The 25,462-nt window shown below is 49.9% G+C and overlaps 1 long non-coding RNA gene across 1 annotated transcript; it reads right to left on the bottom strand.

Annotated features, from left to right (window-relative positions):
- Positions 1-10,032: 10,032 nt before the first annotated feature.
- On the bottom strand, positions 10,033-24,932 carry LOC122940501. Its single transcript, XR_006390325.1, has 3 exons — positions 24,798-24,932; positions 10,203-10,346; positions 10,033-10,073 (listed from the first exon to the last, which is right to left on the bottom strand). It is a non-coding gene; the product is annotated as an uncharacterized LOC122940501 (long non-coding RNA).
- Between the last annotated feature and the right edge of the window lie 530 nt (positions 24,933-25,462).

The raw sequence follows: 25,462 nt of genomic DNA, 5'->3' as shown, positions 1-25,462 counted from the left end.
ATGGAAAAAAAAAAGCTAAGTGTGAAAATAGCCTCGGACGGATCCGTCCAGACTTTCAATGTAAAGTCAATGGGGGACGGATCCGCTTGAAGATTGAGCCACATTGTGGCATCTTCAAACGGATCCGTCCCCATTGACTTACATTGTAAGTCTGGACGGATCCGCACGGATCCGCACGCCTCCGCACGGCCAGGCGGGCACCCGAACGCTGCAAGCAGCGTTCAGCTGTCCGCCTGTCCGTGCGGAGGCGAGCGGAGCGGAGGCTGAACGCCGCCAGACTGATGCAGTCTGAGCGGATCCGCTCCATTCAGACTGCATCAGGGCTGGACGGCTGCGTTCGGGTCCGCTCGTGAGCTCCTTCAAACGGAGCTCACGAGCGGACCAGCGAACGCTAGTGTGAAAGGAGCCTTAGAATTGGCGGTTTCAAAGGCCACGCCGTCAAACAAAGAGATCTTAAATGCTGATGGATGAAGGTAGTCTCTGAGTGGCAGTGACAGAGGGACGTCTCCTAGAAGGAGAACGAGGTCAGTGTACCACACATGACGGGGCCAATCCGGAGCGATTAGGATTGTCGGAATGCCCTCCATCCTGATCTTCCGTAGAACCCTGGGTAGGAGGGGGAAGGGGGAAAACACGTAAGGAGGGAGAATTCCTGTCAAGGAGATATCAGGGCGATCACTCCACATGCTTCCGGATCTCTTGCTCGGGAGAGAAAGTTGGGAATCTGTCGTGTAGATACCGCTAGCACACCCAGGACCAATGGAAGGATTCCCTGGAGAAGGAGGGATGTGGTGGGCGCCACAGCCCACCAGTCGGGACTGGAGCGCCAACAAACAAATACCCCGTGCAAGGCAGATGAGAGAAAAGTAGTAACGTAGGAGCTACCAAGGCTTGTGGGGTGACTATGAACCATGTGCGAGGAAAAAGACAGGAGAAGAACAGACTAGGTCTGAGCCCATTCCCCATCCGAGACTGGCGCTATACAGAAGTAGCCGAGGATTAAGTGGCTGCGCAAAAAACTCTGCCTGATGGGGGAGTCACACTGTATTGCTAGCCCCATATCGCAGCAGAGAAGGGGCCACCCGCAGAGGCCCCGCAGGGGCCACCAAATTCAGTGCTAGAAGAGTCCACCATCTGACGAATGAGCTGTGCAGTAAGAACTGAAGTATGCAGTGGTAACATAAATACCACTCTCACAGTAGTAACCAGCGCTTGCCCCGTCAGCGCAAACTGAGGGGGAGCCCTGAGACTATCCGTAGAAGCCACGTACTATACTGCCCCAGTTAAGTAGAGCTAACTTAAAAACTCTACCTGGAAGGGCGCTGAACAGGAGCAACAACCAAGTTAGCGCCAAGGTAGGACCCCTACCTGAGCGGGATGCCCCACTGCAGCAACCACGTACACGAGCATAGCGAAAAGGCTGCACCTGTGTAGGGGGAAGACGCTGTAGTAGCTAAACCAGAGGGCCAGCATAACTACTTTCCCAGAGAAGAAGGAGTGGTGGATAGAGAATACAGAGTCAATGAAACACTCGACTCGCTGGAACTTACTCACCATATATGTGCAATGGAGTACGCATTACGCATTGATGCGGACAATATCTTGACCAACTGGAACGGTGGAGGCCCATGGAGATGGGGGGTTCTCTAGGACACATAAGTGATGCTAGGCAAACCCCAAGACAGAGGATGTTATATGATGGGGGTTAATGCCCACGGCAGGAACTAGTGCATATGGCGAGTCCTGGACCACGTGGGAGTGCAATTATTGCACCTCAGTAATGGGGTAATGCATACAGCACACATTGTAACCAGTGACAATGTCATTGTGCCACCTAAGAAAGGGGCTAATGCATACGGCAGGTACTGAACCCAGTGGAGATGTAATTCCGCCACCTACTAAATGGGGATGTATACGCACGGCACTGAACCCAATGTGATTGCACTTAGTCCACCTATGGCAGGGGACAACGTATAAGGCAAGTACGGTATTGCAATTACTCCGCCTATGGAAGGGGGCAATGCATACGACCGCGGATATAATCTTTGGTGATTGCTTCGGATTCATGTCAGGGCCTGAATCAGTAATTCCCCCTCCCCTCGGGCTGACCCTCTCCGGGTGACTCAGGGAGGAAGGGTGCGGGTGCGGAGACGACCTAGGAATCCTTCAGGGGTCCTTCACTGTATTGCGCAGGAGCATACAGAATTATCAACCAAGCGGCCGAGTAGGGCGGATTGCGACTATGACAGGTCCTCCTCTGACCGGAACAGGGCACGGGCCCAGTCTGTTACCGCACGGCTATGATGTGTGCTGAGGGGGCCGGGGCCCGTATTGAATGCTTTTTTTTTTTTTTTTTTCATACGACTGAGAAAAGCGGTATGAAGGGTTAATTCTTGATATCAAGTCACTGCACTGCCTTCTAACCCCTTGACACCCCGGCGCCGGCCTAAAAGAAATGGCTGGCCAGGAAGGCTTAAGTGCCTAGAAGACCAGGGCGGTGTTCAGCTAGCTTCTGGGGAGGGGAACAGCCAGGCGGGAGGGTCTTCTTCTTGGCGGACCTAGGTGACCCCTTGGCTGGCGGGAAGCAGGGGAGCTGGGCTGCCCTGGATCCTCCTTTTGCTTCTGTGGGAAGGTCGAGCGGTGAGGGACTCTGACACCGGCCTCACTCCCCGAGATAAAAGAGAGGCTAGGCGACTCTGTTTCCCAAACCTAAAAAGGGAAAAAGTCAAAATAAAACAGAAGAATCGACTAAGTAAGCCGCCCTGCATAAGACAGGGAGGTCTTGCCTCCTTGACACTAAGCTATAACTGAAGCTCGCTCTCCAGGCTCGAGGGGGTATAGCTGCCGGGGGAGGAGCTAACAGCTTTTACTAGTGTCAACGCCTCCTAGAGGACATAGCTATACCCACGGTTCCTGTGTCCCCCAATGAATATGGGCGAGAAAGAACAATGGAGATTGGTACATGAATTGGAGAGGATTAATAGAAGGCCCCATGAACAAGTTATTTATGCAACAAGAGATCGGGATAAGGAACTTTTATCCAATTAGAAGTTGTTGTCGGTGTAACTTGTGTAGATCTATGGTTACTGTTAGAACTTTTGAATATAAAAGAATACATCATATATATTTATATAGACTGATCTCCTGATATCTGTGATGAATGTCAGCCATCTTTCCTTGTCTTATTTGAGTTCAGTATCCTTTGGACTTAGAATCCCTAACTTCAGAGTAACCATCTGTACAGAAGTGATGACACAGTCTGGTCTTGTAAGAAGATTTAGACAGATTCTGTAAGAGGCATTTACTCAGATAAGGGGATATGCTGAGTTTTGATTTATTCCCAGTGAGTAAAAAGAATATAATTTTACCACATATTGTAAGGTTTATTTGAATAAACACATACAAGCATCTTTGGTTGTTAGATCATTGGTTTAAATATGTGTTTTATATAACTAAGAGTATGGTAATTACAGATATATTCATTTAACGTTAGAATTGAGGTCGAAACTCATAGGTAGTTTAAAGGGAACCTGTCATCAACGTTATGCTGACCTCACTGAGGGCAGCATAAATTAGTGACAGAAATGCTGATTTGAGCGGTGTGTCACTTATGAGCTAAAAGTAAGTGGTTGCCAAGAACTAGCATCATAATCATTGCAGCCCAGGGCTGGAAAAGAGTCAAATCTACGTGGGAAGAGTCCTGGTTATTCATAATCTCCTGCTCTCTCACTCATCTGCTGATGATTGGCAGTTCTCTCCTAGAGAGAAAGGGAGAAAACTAGGTAGAAGACTGTCAGTCATCAGCAGGTGGGCAGGAGAGCAGGACTTCATGAATAACCATGACTCTTCTCCGGTGGCCATGACTCTTTTCCAGGCCCAGTCTGCAATCATTGTGATGTTGGTTCTCGGCAACCACTTACTTTTTACTTATAAATGACAGATCGCTGAAATCAACTCGCCTGTCTCTACTTTATTCTGTCGTTAGTATGGACAGCATAAAGTTGATGAGAGGTTCCCTTTGAGAGTACTATGTCAGAGACTGGTGTAAGTTAATGATCTCTTTCTTAGAAGATCTCTTGAAGGAGAATTGTGGAATTGTGGATACAGGTGATCATAAACAAACCTTGTATCTTTACCAAACAATGACCAAGAGTGTCGTATTGTGTGTAGGGAATTAATTAGGTTTAGTCAGAGATTTAGAAAGAGACTAGATGTTTGACAAAAGATAAACTTCATTGTCTCTTTCAGATCTCTTCAAGGTTCTGTCTGGAATCTCAGTTAAAGTTTATCCCTTCTTTAAATGGGATTTGTGGGAGGGGAGGCTGATTACAAGGCTATTCATACGTACCTGTGGGCCCAGGCTGGCTGATTACTAGGCTATTTATAGGCACCTGTGGGCCCAGGTTGACGTTGATTCAGCTGATTTCACTACCTCTGGGTCAGCTCTAGGATACAGCAGCATGGTGTGGAGGCTCCTTACGGCTGGGCGACGGCAGAATGTCTCAGGAGGGCGCTGGTATTCATGGTAGGATCGGAGTTGTTTGTACGGGACCCACGCTGCGGTCCGCGACATGTAGCGCTCTGGGATGAAGCAAAGTTTGGGCACTAATGGTCAAACGATGGTTGTTTGTATTGTTTGTCTGGCTATTCAGAGGCCTGGTGGGGCCATTGCATACAGTTATTGGGGTAGCATATGCTTAGAGTGGGCATGGTTGTATGTTTTGATACCTGGTTTACATGTGGGGCGCGTGTCTGCAGTTGGCTCAAGCTATGCACTCTGTGTTTAAGTGATGGTAAATGTGGATCAATGGTCGACTTCAAAAACACAAAAAAAAAACGGAAGCATCGTACGGAGGCTCTTTCACGCCTGGGCAACAGCAGAAAGTGCCAGGTGAGTGCTGGTGTTCACGGTAGAATCAGACTTATTTGCACGAGACCCACATTGCGGTCTGTGCATACGCTGGGACGAAGCAGATTTGGGCGCTAATGGTCAAACGACTGTGGTTAGCATATTTTGTCCGGCTGTTCAGGGGCTTGTTGGGGGCTATTGAATATTGTTATTGGTGTAAGCATGTGCCTAGAATAGGTATGGTCGCATGTTTTATGATACCTGTTACATACGGGACGCATGTCTCCAAGCTACGCATGCTGTGTTTAAGTGACGGTATTTTATTCATTTTCATAGTTTTTGGAAGGGTCATGTATAAATGGTCGTTTAAAAAAATAAAAAAAATTAAAGCAGCATTGTGTGGCAGCTCGTTCACGCCTGGGTAAACAGCAAAAGGTGCCAGGCGAATGCTGGCGCTCACGGTAGGATCGAACTTGCTGCACAGGACTCACACTGCAGTCCGCCATTTGCAGTGTTCTGGGATGGAGGGGGTTGGGCGCTAATAGTCAGATGTTGGTGGTTAGGATTGTTACCCGGCTGTTTCGGGGCTTGGGGGGGGGGGTGTCTACTGTATATATAGTTATTGGTATGATAGATGCCTAAAATTAGGCAGGAATGAGCAGAAAAAAAAATAAAAAATGGTTGCATGTTTAACTGTCACCTGTTTTACATGTGGGGCGCACGTCCGCAGTTAGCTCCGGACATGCAAGGTGTCGGTAAATGTGTATCAGTGGTCTGTGTATGGGGGCACAAGCAGATTTGGTCAAGGCGTCTGTAATTGAGTTCCGATGTTCTTGTATGCAAGTTGTGTTTAATCTATAACCATTATTTTATGGGCAAGCATGTGGCAGCGGTTCCGTGCTAGGTTTATAGGTGCACTATATGTCAGTTGGCGTTGCATCAGGGTTTATGGTCAACCACCTTTATGTTTTTCTTAGGCTAATACGAGGTGGTGCTGTGGTGACCATCATTGTAAAAAAATAAATAATAAACACACTCCTGCAGCATCATGTGGAGGTTCGTTCGTGCCTGGGCAATGGCAGAAGGTGCCAGGCGAGTGCTGGCATTCACGGTAGGATCGGACGTGGATACACGGTCCGTGACTTGTAGCGCTCTGAGGCGAAGGGGGTTGGGCACTAATGGTCGAATGATTGTGGTTAGGATTGTTACCTTCAAAGCTACGTCCGTGTGTCTGCATTTACATTTTGTCCTATACACCATTCACTACTAGAGCTGCGTTCATGCGTCCGCTGTTGCATTACATTAATACTCTGCTCACTTTCAGATTGCATTCATACGGCTGCTTTATACCATGCTCTTCATGCTCATACTCAGAGCTGTGTCCATACCATGTTTTAGGCACCACTCACATCCAGAGCTGCATTCACCCACTTGTTCTTACATCATGTGTTATACTCTGCTGCCACTTAAAGCTGCATTTCTTTTCATTGCTAGGCCAATAGGAGTACGTTCCTACTATGTTTTCACAGTTGTTCATTCGTTTGTCACGACAAGGGTCTTTTCTTAGCGAACTGCAATGCCTCTGGCTCTTGTTTTTCTCCCATCTGTTTCAATTTCACGGTTCGCGGTTAGTTTAATGTTTCGGTTGTGCACGTGGTTCGGATCACTAATGTCTATGCATTTTCCATCAGGTCTGGCTCACGTTTAATTACTTATCGTCACTGAAAGGTCATCCAGTTCAGTCTCTTGGCTTCGGGGGGCCTCATGGCTTCGGGGGCCCGATGACCGTTCTTCATGTTGTTTGTTAGGGGTACAATATGGTTTGGTTGCAGGCTGATTAGTGTCCCAAGTTCACTGTCGGAGAATGTCCCAAGTCATACTGGTGCTGCATAAGTGGTTTTATAAATTAAATTTTTTAAAAAGCCGCCATTAGTCTCGCATGGCTTCTCCATTTTAGTTTTATACATATGGCTCCGCCATTAGAGTCTCTCGCGCATGGCTTCTCCATTTAAATTTTACACACAACTCCGCCATTCGAGGCCGGCTTCGTGGTCCCACAACAAGTAGGTTCCATGTCTTTTCTGCCTTCAGACCCGCTCATCTGTGGCTCGCAATATAATTTTCTTGTGGTGGCTCGCATGCGTGGCTTGCGCCATTAGTCTCACTCACGTTATTGTTTTCTCTGACTTTTATTTTCTAGGTTGTTGGGTCTTCATTGTTTTCTTTATGAGCAGTCATTCCAAGCCTTCCTTGGCGGACATCATCTTCTCCCAGGCATGCTTACTTCATCTACAAACTTGGGCCGAGGGTGTTGGTGTCCGGCCTAAGTCCTGGGTATAGGTCTGTCTTCCAGTAGGAGGTACAGTAATAAGGCGGACTTTACGAAGTCTGTCACGTCTACAGACACGACAAGTCCTATCACGACTACAGGCGCAGCATACATAGTTTAACACGACCTTAAGCTTATTTTCTGTTACAACTGCAGGTATTATGTGTACGTTCTGTCCTTATTACAGGCAACATTAGCTCGTTAATCAAAATAGCCATGTATTCCTGGGGATGGTTCCCCAGGCCTGGGGAGTTTACGCGTTTCACTTAATCTACTACTACAGTAAGACGGCATACGCCATGTTCTAACTTTTGGGTCCTTAATAGAAAAAAAAAGTGTGGCCTGGGGAATACGTAGAGGTGAAGTATTTTGCCACCAGGAACAGTTGGTGTCCGATCAGGGCCCTTGGCGAATGGTTGGAGTTCATTTAGGCCCTTCCAACAGATTCACCATTGTTTGTTCAGTCTGCAGCTCTCAGGATCCAGACCTTCTCGTTATATGGTCATATGTTAGTCAATATAGGAGTAAATCGTCTCTAGTTACCGGCCACTCTTTCAATTCTCAGTTGTTTCACACTTTTTTGTTATGTATATAATTCCACATGTGTTAATTCATAGTTTTGATGCCTTCAGTGTGAATCTACAATTTTAGTCATGAAAATAAAGAAAACTCTTTGAATGAGAAGGTGTGTCCAAACTTTTGGTCTGTACTGTATATATTTACTCTAAACTAAGGTCTGCTCTTTTTGGCCCCTTTAGGCTGCCCTACCACAGCAGTTATGGCATAACTCTACTGCTTGTTGTAGATAGGTTAGGTTCACCTTTCTGATAGCCGATCTGAACACAAGTATAAGCAAGATATTGCTGCATTTGTGGGAGGGGAGGCTGATTACTAGGCTATTTATAAGCACCTGTGGGCCCAGGCTGACGCCGATTCAGCTGATTTCACCCACCCACCCACACCTTCTTACAGTCACTTCACATTAGGGTGGCCCCTTTAGGCTGCACTACCACAGCAGTTATGGCATAACTCTGCTGCTTGTTGTAGATAGGTTAGGTTTACCTTTCTGATAGCCGATCCGACCACAAAAAAAAAAAAAAGTGTGTGTGTATATATATATATATATATATATATATATATATATATATATATATATATATATAACGGCAGTCCCCAATAGTATAATCGAAGAAATAGGACTGCACTTCGGATTTTGATGAAAAAATCAAGTGGTTTTATTCACCCATATTATGGCATATCTTGCGACGTTTCAGCTCTTGCGAGCCTTTCTCAAGCCTTTCTCAGGCTTGAGAAAGGCTCGCAAGAGCTGAAACGTCACAAGATATGCCATAATATGGGTGAATAAAACCACTTGATTTTTTCATCAAAATCCGGAGTGCAGTCCTATTTCTTCAAATATATATATATACACTCTAGATTACCTGGGCTTGCTTAAAAATTTGCATATCATTGATTGAATTTCATTTGTCACAGATTTTCTTATATATTAGTTTGCACTGTATTATTGTAATTTAATAAATATAGATTTTGATTTACCACTGACTTCTTTTTGTCATCTAACTTAGCGGAGATCACGAGCTCTCTTTAGCTTGGTATTTATGAGAATAGGTTAGAATCTCCTCCTTTACCGATTCTAATTTATTCACATAAATAATATAGGCTGTTAATCGGAGACAGCATAAATATTCCGACATAATGTATGAGAATGATGGAATCTATTTGTAAACCACTGAAGTCTACGTACAGCGACACACTGCGGAAAACTGGAATTAAAATATTAATTACTCCTTTGTCCTCTGAGGTATAAAGGACGGTGTCCAGGACTTATAACGGAGCGCTGCCTTTTACCACGGCTGTAATTCACTTCCATTTACCTTTTTATGTCATAGTCTGCCTACATTTTACATTGACTTCAATGGTGTCTTGCTGCTCTTCAGATTTCCATCAGAGATTTTAAGCTAAAACCAGATGAGACTCTAAACACAGAACAGGTACAGAGTGTCCCCTATACCTTATGTCTGTGGAGGCTCAAATCCTGGTTCTGGCTCACAATCACTGATGGAAATCACTGACAAAACACTGATCTGTGAATGAGGCTTAAAGGGACACTGACAGGGCCAATAAGCAGATTGAGGTATATATATGGCACTACAGGTCTTATAATGGGTATTACAATCATATAAGTATCCCCCCTGTCCACATTATACATACAGTAAACTTTACGTTTTATAACCTGCTCCAACGGTCTTCAATCTGCCCAAGGGGCGCGTTTCACCTCTCTTGCGCCCAGCCAGCCTCCCCCAACTGCCACTTTGAAGCGCCGCCCAGCTCATGAATATTCAGTTTGCTGGGCGGCTTCTGCGGTCCCCGCTCTGAAGCGCTGCGCTGAACAGTGCCCTGCGCATGCGCGGTAAACACATCCAGTGACTGAATTCATCCCTTACATACAGATAATGAGAGGACGTGTGTATTTAGTCATGTCAATTACCTGGTGATATGAGAGGCCGGTGATCCTCCATCATGACGTCCTTGTACAGATCTTTGTGTCCTTCTAAATACTCCCACTCCTCCATGGAGAAATAGACGGTGACATCCTGACACCTTATAGGAACCTGACAACACAATGATACAGTCATCACCCAGACCCCTTCATAGCGTTCCTGTATAATGTCCCAGCATTCCCAGCAGTGTCACCTCTCCAGTCAGCAGCTCAATCATCTTGTTGGTGAGTTCTAGGATCTTCTCTCTATTGATTTCCTCATGTATCAGGGGGTGAGGTGGAGGCTCCATGATTGGGCTCAGGGTTCTTCCCCATCCTTCAGACACAGGGTCCTGACAGCGCTCACTAGAGGTCTTCTTCACTACTGTGTAGTCCTGGTTATGGAGAGACACAGTAATAACTATCACTCCATACATCTCCAGAGTCCCTCACCTCTCCAGTCATGTCCATCTGTTAGTAACATAGAGAAGATGATGTAATGTGACATCATCAGAATCTCTCACCTCTCCAGTAAGCCGGAAGAGGATCTCTAGGGTGAGATTTATTATTCTCTCCACCATCTTGTCCTTGTCCATTCTTGTCGGGTCAATCAGGAGAAGGATCTTATATAGAAGATCTCCACTGAACGGATCCTATATTGTAGGAACCTGAATGGAGAGAAGATGAGACGATGGAAAATCCTACAAAATCTCATGTAAAATACAATAACTGGAGATAAGAGGAGACATCGGGGGAGATAATAAAGTGTAGATGTTGTGTTCTCTCTTTTTATATGGATCGAAACGTGTGTGAGGTCAAGGCAGTTTCATGATATGTCCAATCTATAGAATATACAAAACATAAGTTGATCAACAAGTCATAAAACTGGGAATAAAACAAAATATAGAATAAAATGCAGACAGACCTGCAGAGCGAACTAACACCCCGGAATGAAGACCACATTAGCCCTTTTACACTACATGTGTCTATTTTATTCTATATTTTTTTTTACTCCCAGTTTTATGACTTGTTGATCAACTTGGATGTTTAGTATTTTCTATATATTGGATTTTATAAATCTAGATCAGTGGTGCCCAACCATTTTTCGTCTGAGGGCCGCACTAGACTTGGTATAAATTTTGCGGGCCGGAACCAGGTAGCTTTGCCAGAAAGAAATGCAAACGCTGTGAGGGGGCAGGTGTGAGCATTACTACTGTGAAGAGGGCACATATCTGGCATAACTACTGTGAGGGGGCACATATCTGGGCATAACTACTGTGAGAAGGGCACATATCTGGGCATAACTACTGTGAGAAGGGCACATATCTGGGCATAACTACTGTGAGAAGGGCACATATCTGGGCATAACTACTGTGAGAAGGGCACATATCTGGGCATAACTACTGTGAGAAGGGCACATATCTGGGCATAACTACTGTGAGAAGGGCACATATCTGGGCATAACTACTGTGAGAAGGGCACATATCTGGGCATAACTACTGTGAGAAGGGCACATATCAGGGCATAACTACTGTGAGAAGGGCACATATCAGGGCATAACTACTGTGAGGGGGCACATATCAGGGCATAACTACTGTGAGGGGGCACATATCAGGGCATAACTACTGTGAGGGGGCACATATCAGGGCATAACTACTGTGAGGGGGCACATATCTGGGCATAACTACTGTGAGGGGGCATGTGTGAGCATTACGTCTGTGAAGAGGGCATGTGATGTATACATGTGTGTAATGTATGTAGTGCAGCATGTGATGATTACACACATGTATACATCACATACTGTGCTGTCACCTTCTTCTGCAGGTCTACCTTGATGTCTGGTCTTTAGGCTTCAGTCAGATCCTCCACCGTCATGTTTGCGCCGTGTGTCCAACACCACCAGGAGCTGGCCCCTCCTCCTTTCATCTCCCGCCGGCTTCTCCTACAGCAGGGCACTCTATCTCTCTAGTGCCCACCCAATCTTAACAATCAGGGGCGTAGCTAAAAAAAATTATGGGCCCCCCCTCCCGGATCTCCCACCCCCACATACCTATCGGACCTCCCACCCCTTCCAGAGCTACCACCCAAACACCCCTCCAGGACCTCACACCCCAACATCCCCTCAGTCCTACCTAGATCCCCCTTCAGTGCCGTCCACAGATATCCCTCCCCCTTCAGTGCCGTCCACAGATATCCCTCCCCCTTCAGTGCCGTCCACAGATATCCCCCCCCCCTTCAGTGCCGTCCACAGATATCCCCCCCCCCTTCAGTGCCGTCCACAGATATCCCCCCCCCTTCAGTGCCGTCCACAGATATCCCCCCCCCTTCAGTGCCGTCCACAGATATCCCCCCCCCCTTCAGTGCCGTCCACAGATATCCCCCCCCCCTTCAGTGCCGTCCACAGATATCCCCCCCCCCCTTCAGTGCCGTCCACAGATATCCCCCCCCCCCTTCAGTGCCGTCCACAGATATCCCCCCCCCTTCAGTGCCGTCCACAGATATCCCCCCCCCCTTCAGTGCCGTCCACAGATATCCCCCCACCCAGAGCCGCTTCCTAGCTAATTTATTCACTGCACTTGCCTCTGTGAAATTGAAGAGAAGCCCCGTAATCTCGCACAGGCGCACTGGCAGAGGCCAGGAAGACGGTGCATGCGCACTTCGATGCCTCTGCCAGTGCGCCTGTGCGAGATTACGGCGCTTCTCTTCAATTTCACAGAGGCAAGTGCTGTGAAGAAGACATATCCAGGAGATCTCAGAGACGTGGACTGGAGCGTTATATAGAAGACATATCCAGGAGATCTCAGAGACGTGGACTGGAGCAGGGGGAGTTATATAGAAGACATATCCAGGAGATCTCAGAGACGTGGACTGGAGGAGGGGGCGTTATATAGAAGACATATCCAGGAGATCTCAGAGACGTGGACTGGAGGAGGGGGCGTTATATAGAAGACATATCCAGGAGATCTCAGAGACGTGGACTGGAGCAGGGGGCGTTTGTCATGGTCTTACCTTCTCACTGTTCTCCTTCGTTTGACATGTGCTGGCGGCCATCTTGGTTTCTGGGTTTCTTGTAGCCTCCCACCCTGCGGCTCCTCCTTCCCACTGGGAGGAGCTGGATGCCTAGCTCATATATATAGAAGGTCTGTGGCTTCAGTTCCTTGCTTGGTCCTCCTGTGTGCACATGCTTCAAAGACTGCTGCTGCTTCTGGTTCCTGATCCTGGCCTCGTCTGACTACCCCGTTGGTTCCTGATCCTGGCTTCGTCTGACTACCCCGTTGGTTCCTGATCCAGGCTTCGTCTGACTACCCCGTTGGTTCCTGATCCAGGCTTCGTCTGACTACCCCGTTGGTTCCTGATCCAGGCTTCGTCTGACTACCCCGTTGGTTCCTGATCCAGGCTTCGTCTGACTACCCCGTTGGTTCCTGATCCAGGCTTCGTCTGACTACCCCGTTGGTTCCTGATCCTGGCTTCGTCTGACTACCCTCCTGGTTCCTGACCTCCGTCTACGCAAGACCCTGCTTCGGTTTAGCCATCCGTTTGGACGTTAGCTACGGCTTGATTTTCAATAAAGCCTTCTTATTTCCACCCATCTCTTGTTGTACGTCTGGTTCATGGTTCCATGACATTAGGACCAAGCCATGAATTCTGACGGTACAGGGCCATCCTCGCTACCTACGCTGGTTGCCAGACTTGATCAGCAGGATCACCTGTTGGGTCGGTTCGCTGTGGCGTTACAAACCCTGCTTGAACGCACGGCTCATTTAGCTTCCGTTGCCGATGGGTCGGTTGTCGCTCCTGGGCCCGCTCCTACTGCCGCTCCGGTTGTTGCGCCAGAGTCTACCCCGACACCTGTTGCTGCGCCTGCGGTGTTTCGGGGTATGACCGGTTCTGCCCCCCTTCCACAGCGCTTTGGGGGAGAGCCAACTCAGTGCCGAGGTTTCCTTAACCAGGTGGCCATTTACAGGGTTCACGATCCGTAGCTGAATACGCCATTGAGTTTCGTACCCTGGCAGCAGAGGTGGGCTGGAATAATGAGGCTCTGGTCGCTGCTTTCTCTCATGGTCTCTCGGATGCCTTGAAGGATGAGGTTGCAGCCAAGGACCTACCAGTGGAGCTCGAGTCCCTTATTTCTTTCCTGATTTTGATTGACACCAGACTCAGGGAGAGACCTTCCTTTAAGGAGAGCCTGCGGAGGCCTTCTAACAGATTGGCGCCTACGTTTGCTGTCCCACCCGTGCCTCCCTCTCCTCCCACGCCTCCTGGGGATGACTGGTCTGGGGGTGAACCCATGCAGCTGGGGTTTGCTCGCCTGTCCGAGGGGGAGAGGGTACTCCGGAGACGCGAGGGCCGATGCATGTACTGTGGTCTCGGTGGGCATTTTCGGTTGGCATGCCCGAACCGTCCGGGAAACGCTCGCACCTGAGATCCTGTCGGGGGCAGATCTTGGGTGGAGTCTCCTCGTCCCCGGTTTCCCGTGTTGACAAACCACTGATTACTGTTGTCCTCTCCTGGGTCGGGGGCTCGGTGACGACCCAGGCGTTGGTGGACTCTGGTGCTGGTGGTTTGTTCATTGATAGTGTGTTCGCTGCCGCCAATTCCATTCCTCTGCAGCCTCGAGGTTCCCCACTGGCTCTTGAGGCGATAGACGGCAGACCCCTTCTGCCGCCACACGTGACTCAGGAGACCCTTCCAGTGGGGATGGCCATTGGTGCCGTTCACAGAGAGTCGGTCTGTCTCCAGGTTATTTCGTCTCCACACTACTCGGTGGTCTTGGGGTACCCCTGGCTCCAGAAGCATAATCCGACTTTCGATTGGAGATCGGCCAAGATCCTCTCGTGGTCACCGCAGTGTGGGGCTAGTTGCATCCATGGGCCTGTCAAGTTGCTGTGTACTTCCTCGGACTCTCTGTTGCCTCCTGAATACGAGGAGTACCGGGATGTATTCGATAAGGTGCGTGCGGTTGCCCTACCTCCGCACCGCCCATACGATTGTGCCATAGAGTTACAATCTGGTGCCGTTCCTCCTCGTGGCAAAGTCTATCCACTGTCGGTAGCGGAGAATGAGGCCATGGAGGAGTACGTGAGGGAGGCGCTTTCACGCGGACACATTCGCAAATCCTCGTCCCCGGCAGGGGCTGGATTTTTCTTTGTGAAAAAGAAGGGCGGTGAGTTGAGGCCTTGCATCGACTACAGGGGTCTCAATCGCATCACGATCAAGAACGCTTACCCGATACCCTTGATTTCCGAGCTGTTCGATCGCCTCAAAGGGGCCACGGTCTTTACCAAACTCGACCTGAGGGCGGCATATAACCTGGTAAGGATCAAGGCGGGCGATGAGTGGAAGACCGCGTTTAACACCAGGACCGGTCATTATGAATCCTTGGTTATGCCCTTTGGGTTGTGCAATGCGCCCGCAGTCTTCCAGGAATTCATCAACGATGTTTTCCGTGACCTGTTGCAGCAGTGTGTGGTGGTCTATTTGGATGACATCTTGGTATATTCTGCATCCATGGAGGCCCACATTCTGGATGTCAGACGAGTGTTGCAACGCTTACGAGAGAACAAGCTGTTCGGTAAGCTTGAGAAATGCGAATTTCACCGATCCCAGGTAACCTTCTTAGGTTACATCATTTCCGCTGAGGGGTTCTCCATGGATCCTGAGAAGGTTTCGGCTGTCTTACAGTGGCCCCAGCCCAGTGGGCTTCGTGCCCTGCAGCGCTTTTTGGGCTTCGCCAATTATTATCGGAAGTTCATCAGGGACTTTTCCATGCTAGCCAAGCCTCTCACGGATTTGACCAGGAAGGGCAGTAATCCTCAGGCCTGGCCGCTCGAGGCCATCCGAGCTTTTGAGGCTCTAAAGTCCGCCTTTGTGTCGGCTCCGATTCTGTCGCATCCCAACCCTGGGTTGCCTTTTGTCCTCGAGGTGGACGCGTCTGAGACGGGAGTAGGCGCCCTCCTGTCTCAGCGTAGAACACCAGTGGGTCCTCTGCTTCCTTGTGGGTTTTACTCCCGGAAACTGTCTTCCGCGGAGTGCAACTATCAGATTGGTGACAGGGAGTTATTGGCCATCGTGCAGGCCCTTAAAGAATGGAGGCACTTGCTCGAGGGCTCGGTGGTTCCGGTTCTCATCCTGACGGACCACAAGAATCTGACCTACCTCTCTGAGGCCAAGAGATTGACACCACATCAGGCCAGATGGGCCCTGTTCTTGTCACGTTTTAATTACGTGGTCTCCTACCTACCCGGCTCCAAGAACATCAGAGCGGATGCCTTATCACGGCAGTACTCCGAGCTGTCCGGGGAGGAGTCGATTCCGACTACGGTCATACCCCCGAATCAGATCCTGGTCGCTATTCGCACCAGCCTGACCTCTCCTCTGGGTGAGCAGATTTTGGCGGCTCAATCTGGTGCTCCCTCTGGGAGACCCAACGGCAGATGTTTTGTGCCTGAGGAGTTGCGCACTCGGTTGTTGCGAACCTACCATAACTCCAAGGCCGCGGGGCACCCTGGAAAGAATCAGCTGTCCTGGGCGGTTTCACGTCTGTTCTGGTGGCCTTCTCTACGTTCCGACATCGCCGCATATGTAGCGGCATGCTCCGTTTGTGCCCAGAGTAAGTCCCCTCGGCACCTTCCGTTGGGCCTTTTGCAACCCATAGCCACCGGGGAGCGTCCATGGTCACACCTGGGGATGGATTTCATTGTGGACCTCCCTGCATCCCGAGGCCATACGGTCATTCTCATGATTGTGGATCGGTTTTCCAAAATGTGCCACTGTGTTCCTCTCAAGAAGTTACCCTCTGCACAAGAGTTGGCCTCGATTTTTGCCAGGGAGGTCTTCCGGTTGCACGGTTTGCCCAAGGAGATTGTGTCGGATCGGGGGAGTCAGTTTGTGTCCAGGTTCTGGCGCGCCTTTTGCTCCCAGTTGGGGATTCATCTCTCTTTCTCCTCGGCCTACCACCCTCAGTCCAATGGGGCCGCAGAACGATCCAATCAGGCCTTGGAGCAATTCCTTCGTTGCTATGTCTCCGATCACCAAGACAATTGGGTTGACCTCCTGCCTTGGGCTGAGTTTGCCAGGAACACGGCGGTGAACTCTTCCTCTGGGACGTCTCCCTTCATGGCCAATTATGGGTTCCAACCTGCCGTGTTACCGGAGGTATTCTCTCCCCAGGATACTCCGGCTGTGGAGGATCACCTTTCCGTCCTACGTACTTCTTGGGTACAGATCCAGAGGTCCCTTGAGGTCTCTGCGCAACGCCAGAGACTCCAGGCTGATCGCAGACGAGCGCCCGCTCCTTCCTACCAGGTCGGAGACCGTGTATGGTTGTCCACCCGCAACCTCAACCTTCGAGTGCCCACTCCCAAGCTGGCGCCTCGCTTTGTTGGTCCCTTCCGAGTGCTTCACAGGGTAAACCCGGTAGCCTATGCCCTTGCGCTTCCTCCTGGCATGCGGATCTCCAACGTGTTTCATGTCTCCCTGTTGAAGCCATTGGTGTGTAATCGTTTCACTTCCTCGGTTCCTCGGCCCCGTCCGGTCCAAGTGGGCAATCGTGAGGAATATGAAGTGAGCAATATCCTGGACTCACGCCTGGTCCGCGGTCGGTTGCAGTTTTTGGTCCATTGGCGTGGTTATGGTCCAGAGGAGCGTTCCTGGGTTCCCTCCGCAGATGTCCATGCTCCTGCGTTGCTCCGAGCCTTCCACGCACGCTTCCCTCTGAAACCGTTCCTTACTCCGCGGAGGAGGGGCCCTTGAGGGGGAGGTACTGTCATGGTCTTACCTTCTCACTGTTCTCCTTCGTTTGACATGTGCTGGCGGCCATCTTGGTTTCTGGGTTTCTTGTAGCCTCCCACCCTGCGGCTCCTCCTTCCCACTGGGAGGAGCCGGATGCCTAGCTCATATATATATAGAAGGTCTGTGGCTTCAGTTCCTTGCTTGGTCCTCCTGTGTGCACATGCTTCAAAGACTGCTGCTGCTTCTGGTTCCTGATGCTGGCCTCGTCTGACTACCCCGTTGGTTCCTGATCCTGGCTTCGTCTGAATACCCCGTTGGTTCCTGATCCAGGCTTCGTCTGACTACCCCGTTGGTTCCTGATCCAGGCTTCGTCTGACTACCCCGTTGGTTCCTGATCCAGGCTTCGTCTGACTACCCCGTTGGTTCCTGATCCAGGCTTCGTCTGACTACCCCGTTGGTTCCTGATCCTGGCTTCGTCTGACTACCCCGTTGGTTCCTGATCCAGGCTTCGTCTGACTACCCCGTTGGTTCCTGATCCTGGCTTCGTCTGACTACCCTCCTGGTTCCTGACCTCCGTCTACGCAAGACCCTGCTTCGGTTTAGCCATCCGTTTGGACGTTAGCTACGGCTTGATTTTCAATAAAGCCTTCTTATTTCCACCCATCTCTTGTTGTACGTCTGGTTCATGGTTCCATGACAGCGTTATATAGAAGACATATCCAGGAGATCTCAGAGACGTGGACTGGAGGAGGGGGCGTTATATAGAAGACATATCCAGGAGATCTCAGAGACGTGGACTGGAGCAGGGGGCGTTATATAGAAGACATATCCAGGAGATCTCAGAGACGTGGACTGGAGGAGGGGGCGTTATATAGAAGACATATCCAGGAGATCTCAGAGACGTGGACTGGAAGAGGGGGCGTTATATAGAAGACATATCCAGGAGATCTCAGAGACGTGGACTGGAGCAGGGGGCGTTATATAGAAGACATATCCAGGAGATCTCAGAGACGTGGATATGTCTATGCCTCTGCCAGTGCGCCTGTGCGAGATTACGGCGCTTCTCTTCAATTTCACAGAGGCAAGTGCTGTGAAGAAGACATATCCAGGAGATCTGAGAGACGTGGACTGGAGCGTTATATAGAAGACATATCCAGGAGATCTCAGAGACGTGGACTGGAGGAGGGGGCGTTATATAGAAGACATATCCAGGAGATCTCAGAGACGTGGACTGGAGCAGGGGGCGTTATATAGAAGACATATCCAGGAGATCTCAGAGACGTGGACTGGAGCAGGGGGCGTTATATAGAAGACATATCCAGGAGATCTCAGAGACGTGGACTGGAGGAGGGGGCGTTATAGAGAAGACATATCCAGGAGATCTCAGAGACGTGGACTGGAGCAGGGGGCGTTATATAGAAGACATATCCAGGAGATCTCAGAGACGTGGATATGTCTATGCCTCTGCCAGTGCGCCTGTGCGAGATTACGGCACTTCTCTTCAATTTCACAGAGGCAAGTCCAGTGAATTAATTTGCTAGGAGGCGGCGCTGGGCGGGGAGATTGCAGGCACAGGCAGCATCGCTTTGCTGCCTGTGCCGTTCGGAGCGTGTCCTGCGCTAGTGCACTGATAAAGCCAGGTCACTGCGCGGGCCGTAGGTTGGGCATCACTGATCTAGATCATTTGTACGTTTCATTTGTTGGTATATAGAACAACTGAAGAAACGGCAGGGTGTGCATTGTGAATGACTAGAATACTACAAGAACAGCCTGACCCGGTCCGGCCCAGGTTCTGATATCAGCACAGCTCCGGATAAGGAGCGATCGGTCCCTCATTTTTATACTATTGCAACCACTGAAGAACAAAACGTACAATTTGGAAATGCGTCTGGTGTAACTGCTGTATTAATCCATCGAGTGTAATTGCGGCACCAACCTATTGAGAGGAATAAACGTATCCTTTATACCATTCCGGACACTGAAACAGCAGAAGTCGGCGTTCCTGTATCCCTACTACACACACGCAAGTAAGTGTGCCGGCACACGAGAGAACTATAGGGTCCAGCAGCACATCGAGATCATAGGTGAGCGGAGGTCATCAATATCAGATCGGGGAGGGGTCCGACACCTGGCTCCCCCAGCCGATCAGCTGTATGAAGAGAAGGTACACGCTGTGCGCGCCTGCCGTCTCCCGTCTCTCTTCCAGCTTGCCATAGACATGACAGCGGCGAGCAGGACAGGAGACAGCGCGCCTTCTCCTCATACAGCTGACCTGTGGGGGTGCCGGATGCTGAATCCCCGCCAATCCGATACCGATGACCTATCTTGAGGATAGGTCATCAATATTAAAAGCCCGGAGAACAGCTTTAAAAAATAGGTTTGTGAAGTTTCCGTAAAAATTATAATAATTATTTCTAAACTTCTAAGCCTGTTCTAAAAACATAAAGTGACACTTACAGAATGAGGAACATAAAGCAGACATGTGGGGGATGTAAAGTAATAACTGGTTTACGAGGTATCACTATCTGCTGGAAAAGCAGAGAAATTAACATTCTGAAAACTGTGAATTTTCTAAAGAATTTCTGCAGGGAAATCTAACCGCAGTTTGTCTGTCATTTCACCATCACACATAATAAAGATGGCGGTTTGCCCGGGTCATTCTGCCCTTCTCCAATATGGAGCATTAATACTCCTCCTCATGTGCGCATGCGCTGCACTCTGCTTGGCTCCTTCTCCCCTGTGCTGGCGTGGTGAGCACGAGACCACCGCTTTCTGTCCCATTTCCCCCTGCGTGTCCTCTTAGTGCCGGGGACAGGGTTTCCTTCCTTCCTGTACGCGCATGCGCCACATAAATAAGTGGTGAGTATTATATTATACACGGATATAAAAGGCTTCTCACACACAGCAGCGCCAACCCCAAGATGAAGGCAGCAGCTGAAACGTGCGTCGGGGAGGACACATCCCATACTGATATCATATCTGAGATTGTGAGTCCCATTGGGGACAGTTGGATGATAATGTCTGTAAAGCGCTGCGGAATTAGTAGCGCTATATAAGTGTGTATAATAAATAAATTAATATCGGTTGGTGATTTTACTATTGTTTATTTCAGTCACTTTATTTGTGAATTTCCTTTCGCCGTTCTATGATTTCTGTCTCGTCAGCGCCTCACACTGGAGACCAGGCGCACTTCTTCTCCGTTATTAGTAATTCTCTATTTATTTGTATCTTTCTGGAGCCGTTATATCATATTTATCATCTACGAGCAGAATTACCGACTTCACAGCGGCCCCCATAACAGTGTCATCCACAGCGCCCCCCCCCAATAACAGTGTCATCCACAGCGCCCCCCACCATAACAGTGTCATCCACAGCGCCCCCCACCATAACAGTGTCATCCACAGCGCCCCCCACCATAACAGTGTCATCCACAGCGTCCCCCACCATAACAGTGTCATCCACAGCGCCCCCCACCATAACAGTGTCATCCACAGCGCCCCCCACCATAACAGTGTCATCCACAGCGCCCCCCACCATAACAGTGTCATCCACAGCGCCCCCCACCATAACAGTGTCATCCACAGCGCCCCCCACCATAACAGTGTCATCCACAGCGCCCCCCACCATAACAGTGTCATCCACAGCGCCCCCCACCATAACAGTGTCATCCACAGCGTCCCCCACCATAACAGTGTCATCCACAGCGCCCCCCACCATAACAGTGTCATCCACAGCGCCCCCCACCATAACAGTGTCATCCACAGCGCCCCCCACCATAACAGTGTCATCCACAGCGCCCCCCACCATAACAGTGTCATCCACAGCGCCCCCCACCATAACAGTGTCATCCACAGCGCCCCCCACCATAACAGTGTCATCCACAGCGCCCCCCACCATAACAGTGTCATCCACAGCGCCCCCCACCATAACAGTGTCATCCACAGCGCCCCCCACCATAACAGTGTCATCCACAGCGCCCCCCACCATAACAGTGTCATCCACAGCGCCCCCCACCATAACAGTGTCATCCACAGCGCCCCCCACCATAACAGTGTCATCCACAGCGCCCCCCACCATAACAGTGTCATCCACAGCGCCCCCCACCATAACAGTGTCATCCACAGCGCCCCCCACCATAACAGTGTCATCCACAGCGCCCCCCACCATAACAGTGTCATCCACAGCGCCCCCCACCATAACAGTGTCATCCACAGCGCCCCCCACCATAACAGTGTCATCCACAGCGCCCCCCACCATAACAGTGTCATCCACAGCGCCCCCCACCATAACAGTGTCATCCACAGCGCCCCCCACCATAACAGTGTCATCCACAGCGCCCCCCACCATAACAGTGTCATCCACAGCGCCCCCCACCATAACAGTGTCATCCACAGCGCCCCCCACCATAACAGTGTCATCCACAGCGCCCCCCACCATAACAGTGTCATCCACAGCGCCCCCCACCATAACAGTGTCATCCACAGCGCCCGCCCCCATAACAGTGTCATTCACAGCGCCCGCCCCCATAACAGTGTCATTCACAGCGCCCCCCACCATAACAGTGTCATTCACAGCGCCCCCCACCATAACAGTGTCATCCACAGCGCCCCCCACCATAACAGTGTCATTCACAGCGCCCCCCACCATAACAGTGTCATTCACAGCGCCCCCCACCATAACAGTGACATCCGCAGTGTTAAATGAATCCGGCCACTGATCTCACACTGACAACACACAGAGGGCGATGCCCCACATCATATACATTTCAGTTCAGCCCAAATTCATTTAACCCTTTAAAAACACCAGTTACTTATTGAGATCAGTGACAGAGTCTGTCTGTCCACTTTGCTGCCAGTTCTTGTGCCCAGAACCTTTTTGAGCTGAACTCCCCTGTATATGGTGCGGGCACCACCCTCTGTATGTCACCAGTGTCAGATCAGTGCCCGAATCCATTTCAGTCTTTAAATCACACTTTTCTCCCCATTTTTTTGCCCGTCTTTTGTATTTTAATGCCGCTTTCATCCGATTTCCCCTCGGGACGCTCACTGCAACTTCTGAATAAGAAACCAACTTCAGCCCCGTGTCCTGTATTTATATATCCTTGGGGGTGTGATCCTCTTCTTGTAGGGCCACTCATTTTATCCAGTCATGTTTTTAGTGATTGTTAGAAAAGGATGAATTCTTATGTTTTGGGCGTTCCAGTCCCCGGCTCCAGTCCACGTCTCTGAGATCTCCTGGATATGTCCTCTATATAACACCCCCTGCTCCAGTCCACGTCTCTGAGAACTCCAGGATATGTCTTCTATATAACACCCCCTCCTCCAGTCCACGTCTCTTAGATCTCCGGGATATGTCTTCTATACAACGCCCCCTCCTCCAGTCCACGTCTCTGAGATCTCCTGGTTATGTCTTCTATATAACGCCCCCTCCTCCAGTCCACGTCTCTTAGATCTCCGGGATATGTCTTCTATACAACGCCCCCTCCTCCAGTCCACGTCTCTGAGATCTCCTGGATATGGCTTCTATATAACGTCCCCTGCTCCAGTCCACGTCTCTGAGATCTCCTGGATATGTCTTCTATATAACGCCCCCTGCTCCAGTCCACGTCTCAGATCTCCTGGATATGTCTTCTATATAACGCCCCCTCCTCCAGTCCATGTCTCTGAGATCTCCTGGATATATGTCACTATATAACGCCCCCTCCTCCAGTCCACGTCTCTGAGATCTCCTGGACATGTCTTCTATAAAACGCCTCCTTCTCCAGTCCCCGTCTCTGAGATCTCCTGGATATGTCTTCTATATAACGCCCCCTGCTCCAGTCCACGTCTCAGATCTCCTGGATATGTCTTCTATATAACGCCCCCTCCTCCAGTCCACGTCTCTGAAATCTCCTGGACATGTCTTCTATATAACGCCTCCTTCTCCAGTCCCCGTCTCTGAGGTCTCCTGGATATGTCTTCTATATAACGCCCCCTGATCCAGTCCACGTCTCTGAGATCTCCTAGATATGTCTTCTATATAACGTCCTCTGCTCCAGTCCACGTCTCTGAGATCTCCTGGATATTTCTTCTATATAATGCCCCCTGCTCCAGTCCACATCTCTGAGATCTCTTGGATATGTCTTCTATCTAACGCCCCCTCCTCCAGTCCAAGTCTCTGAGATCTCCTGGATATGTCTTCTCTATAACGTCCCCTGCTCCAGTCCACATCTCTGAGATCTCCTGGATATGTCTTCTCTATAACGCCCCCTCCTCCAGTCCACGTCTCTGAGATCTCCTGGATATGTCTTCTATATAACGCCCCCTGCTCCAGTCCCCGTCTCTGAGATCTCCTGGATATGTCTTCTATATAACGCCCCCTGCTCCAGTCCCCGTCTCTGAGATCTCCTGGATATGTCTTCTATATAACGCCCCCTCCTCCAGTCCACGTCTCTGAGATCTCCTGGACATGTCTTCTATATAACGCCCCCTGCTCCAGTCCCCGTCTCTGAGATCTCCTGGATATGTCTTCTATATAACGCCCCCTCCTCCAGTCCACGTCTCTGAGATCTCCTGGATATGTCTTCTATATAACGTCCCCTGCTCCAGTCCACATCTCTGAGATCTCCTGGATATGTCTTCTATATAACGCCCCCTCCTCCAGTCCACGTCTCTGAGCTCTCCTGGATATGTCTTCTATATAACGCCCCCTCCTCCAGTCCACGTCTCTGAGATCTCCTGGATATGTCTTCTATATAACGCCCCCTGCTCCAGTCCACGTCTCTGAGATCTCCTGGATATGTCTTCTATATAACGTCCCCTGCTCCAGTCCACGTCTCTGAGATCTCCTGGATATGTCTCCTATATAACGCCCCCTGCTCCAGTCCACGTCTCTGAGATCTCCTGGATATGTCTTCTATATAACGCCCCCTGCTCCAGTCCACGTCTCTGAGATCTCCTGGATATGTCTTCTATATAACGCCCCCTGCTCTCGGCTTTTGTTGCACCTGAGGAAGGCCGCCCTTGAAATGCATTGTATACTAGAACCAGCCTCTTGTGATTTGTATGTTATGTTATTATCTTTAGGCTGGTGTCCTGCCCCAGAAGCTGCGTCTTTACCTCCTGCTTCATGTTCTCTGGAGTTTGTAGATTAGGCTGAGTTCACACTTCAGTTATTTGATCAGTTATTTTCATCAGTTATTGTGGCCAAAACCTGGTGCGGGAGAAAACCACAGAACAAGTGCAGATCTTCCCATTACACCTGATCTCTGAGTCGCTTCACTGCTGGTCTGGGCTCAATAACTGAAGGAAATAACTGCAGTGTGAACAGGGCCTTAAGGGCGGATGGAGCTGTGTATCTCTGTGGCTGTGGAGCCTTATATGTGTGGATGTGATGAGTGTTCCACTTACCTGGGGGCAGGCGTGTCCTCCTCTGACAACCCTTCACTATGGAGCCTCCTGGGCTGTAATTTCTACCACCAGGCAGTAGTCGGGCTCCAGGCTGTGCTGCAGGAGAAGGTACAGGACCTGTGATGATGTCATGACCATGTGATCAGGTGTGGGAGGAGTCAGGCTGTGCTGCAGGAGAAGGTACAGGACCTATGATGATGTCATGACCATGTGATCATGTGTGGGCGGAGTAAGGCTGTGCTGCAGGAGAAGGTAGAGGACCTGTGATGATGTCATGCCCATGTGATCAGGTGTGGGCGGAGTCAGGTTGTGCTGCAGGAGAAGGTAGAGGACCTGTGGTGATGTCATGACCATGTGATCAGGTGTGGGAGGAGTCAGGCTTTGCTGCAAGTGAAGGCACAGGACCTGTGATGATGTCATGACCATGTGATCAGCTGTGGGAGGAGTCAGGCTTTGCTGCAGAAGAAGGTACAGGATCTGTGATGATGTTATGACCATGTGATCAGGTGTGGGAGGAATCATGGAGATCACATGACCAGGTTTATCTGCTCTGTGTGTGAGACTCTGCTGTGCTGTGTGGAATCCCAGTCTGTATGTAGCAGAGCTGTAAGCCTGTAATGTTTGTATAGATGAGCTGTATCCGTGTAATGTCTGTGTAGTTGAGC

This window comes from Bufo gargarizans, chromosome 6 (assembly GCF_014858855.1).
Source record: "Bufo gargarizans isolate SCDJY-AF-19 chromosome 6, ASM1485885v1, whole genome shotgun sequence".
NCBI lineage: Eukaryota > Metazoa > Chordata > Amphibia > Anura > Bufonidae > Bufo > Bufo gargarizans.
This window is presented reverse-complemented; position numbering and strand designations above follow the sequence as displayed.